The sequence below is a fragment of the Callospermophilus lateralis genome, chromosome 12 (genome assembly GCF_048772815.1).
Source record: "Callospermophilus lateralis isolate mCalLat2 chromosome 12, mCalLat2.hap1, whole genome shotgun sequence".
In the NCBI taxonomy this organism is placed as follows: Eukaryota; Metazoa; Chordata; class Mammalia; order Rodentia; family Sciuridae; genus Callospermophilus; species Callospermophilus lateralis.
This window is the reverse complement of record NC_135316.1, coordinates 109,666,426-109,669,477: the sequence shown is the minus strand read 5'-3', so window position 1 is coordinate 109,669,477 and position 3,052 is coordinate 109,666,426.

Below are 3,052 nucleotides of genomic sequence, written 5' to 3'. Positions count from 1 at the left end.
GGGACGGGCACAGAATGTTCTGAGAACTCATGTAGCCAGGGCGCCCAGGCACTGGGTAAGGAATCCTGAAACGTGAATGGAGGGCAGTGCCCAGGCAGCTGGCTGCCACAACAGCTGCAGCTCATAAAAGGAAAGCAGCCTCAGGGGCTCAACAGGTGCGCCTGGTACCTGTGGCCAAACAGCAGGCGCCAGGAGCCAGCGAGAGTCACGCGGATGGCCGGACCCCACTGCCGGCTGCGATGTGGCCCGGCCCAGCAGCCAGTGCCCTTGCCCATCCTAACCCTCAGGTTCTTGTGTTCAGAGTTTGAGTGCTTGGTGTGCAGGTGGTGTTTTGCTGAATACAGCCTGTTGGGAAACAACCGCAGGATGGGCTCAGGCCCTGGGCCCACAGCCAGAGGGACCTGGCTCAGTCTCTGTGCATCTCCTGACTTCCAGCCCTACGCTGGCTGGAGGCCCCAGGGCATTTGGGTCTCCTGGAATCAGTGTCAGTTCAGAGTTAGATCCAGCAGTCCACAAAAGGTGCACAGTCACCCTGCTGAAAGGCCACAGGTCCCTGGGGACAGCTGCAGGAAAGATTAGCAGTCAACTGTCAGTAGTGTACAGGGCCCAGCAGCCCCAGCTCCTGTTCACTCAGGGGCTCTGGTTCCGGGACTGATGGCAGAACTGACATTCTGTTTCATGATTCTGGTTGGACTTTTGGTCACTTGACCTAGAACCCCTCCATCTATCCAGAGGGAGTCTGAATTCAGTAAACTTCCTTATCTGTTTCACTTCTAAGGACACCAAGACCAACTCCCAGTGCTCTGGTCTCTGTGGTCAGACTGTCCTGATCAGCTGGGCTTCTGCTGTCCATCAGGGAGCCAATATCCACCTGCCTTCTGCAGTTGAGTGCCACACAGTCCACTGCTCCTGGGGTTGCAGTGACAGGTAAGGAGAAAATCATAAAAGCCACCAGACAGCGGGACATCGAAGTAAGGACCCCCAGATTCTCATCGGAAAAAGTTTGGATAAGAAAACAGTGAAACAATGCCTTCAGCATGCTGAAAAGGAGGGAAACCTGTCAACACAGAATTCTACACCCAGGGGGCTGGGGATGTGGCTCAAGCGGTAGCGCGCTCGCCTGGCACGTGTGCGGCCCGGGTTCGATCCTCAGCACCACATACAGACAAAGATGTTGTGTCCGCCCAAAATTAAAAAAAATAAATAAATATTAAAAAAAAAAAAAAAGAATTCTACACCCAGGAGAAATACCTGTTAAAATAGGAGAAAAATAAAGATGTATTTAGATCAATGAAAGCTGAAAGCATGCACAGCTGCATGCCTATGCTGCAGGAAAAGCTTCAGGTGGAAGGGAAATGAGGCCAGAGGGAGGAAGAGCACAGAAATAAGGAGCAGAGGGTGAGCAACAGCTTTCCTCAACACAAGAGTCTCTCTCAAACAAAAGCCATGACACCTTCCTGTGTGTTTATAAGTTATATAGATGTAATAGATTTAGCAATGGTAGCATAGATCAAGATGGCAATAAATGAAAACATGTGATTGCAAATTATGTTGCATTTTACAAAAAGTGGCAAAATAAGAGTTCTAAGCAGCCCATGGGAAAGTCAGAACCTGTGTTGCCAACTTTACAGCAACATGGGGAAAAGTATATAAAGAAGTTTGTGAGAAAATTCAAAATAGAAATAAAAAGACAATTCTAAAAAAAATATTCAATTATCCTCCCATCCCCCCAAAAAGGAACATAGGAATGCGAAAAATCATGAGCAGGGGCAGGAAATAAATAGCAAGAGAGTAGACCAACATCCAATCATGCCAACAATTACATTAAGTGGAAATGGGCTAAGCACTCCAGAGCTGTTAGATTGGATCTTTTTAAAGCAAGGCCTACGTCCACACTGTCTATAATATGTGCCTTGTAAGGATAGGAAAAATGAGGAGGTTTAAATAAGAAGACAGGAAAATATACATCATGGAAATGGTGTTAGAACTCTGGAGCGGCTACATCCAGGTAAATAGAACTTAAGACAATGAGGAATTTCTGGTACAGAGACATTTCACAATGGCAGAAGAATCAATTCATCAAGAAGACATAGCAGTCATAAACGTGTGCGCTCCATGAGTTTCCTAATACATGAGGCAAACGGTAGCTGAATTAAAAGAACAGACAAACTTGCAGTCTAGTTGGAGCTTTTAACATTTCTCTCTCGATAATTGGTGGATCAGCTAGATAAACTAGGAGAGAGAGTGTGGAAGACCTGACGGCACTGTTAGCTACCTTGATCAAGCTGACGTTTCACAGCGTTGCATCCAACAACTGGGGAACACACTTTTTAAAGCACACAATGAAAGTTTTCCAAGACAGCCCACATGGGGCATGTGAGGTAAGTCTCAAAACTTCTAAGATTTGGGTGCTTACAGAGCATTTTCTCTGACTGCAGAAAACTGAATTAGAAGTAATTAATAATGTGAGTAGGTAATGTCCACATAATTGGAGGTTAAACTGGACTGTGCAGGTTCATGCCTCTTATGGACTTTGTGTCATTTTTACTTCTAGTCGTCAGAGCAAATCCTTTGGATTTAATTCTGGATCATCATGTTGTAGGCCTAAGGAAAAGCAGACCTGTGCTGCAATCATCTCTCCACTACCCCCACTGGCCTTCTTGGCACCTGGCTGGGTGCCCTCAGCTCTTGGTCCAACCCCAGCCCAGATAACCAGAGTCTCACCTCTGCATGGACTCCACTACCCAGGGCTGCCTAGACCAGGTATGCAGCGTTGTCCAGAACACAGAGACCCAGTAGCTGCCCTGGCTCTTGAAACTCCATGGAGATTGTATTCTCTCTTCGTCTGGACAGACACAAAACCCTTCAAAGACAGAGCCTCAGGGGACCTATTTGGTCCCAGTATGCACGCTTGTCTTCTTCGTGAGAAATGTGGACTGCTTGTAGGCCTTTGGTATCCAGGGGGTTTTTCATGATGAGCTCGAGAGGTTCCTGCCTCCAGGACCCCAAGTAAGCATCACAGATTTATCTAAAAGCACAGATAACCTTAGCT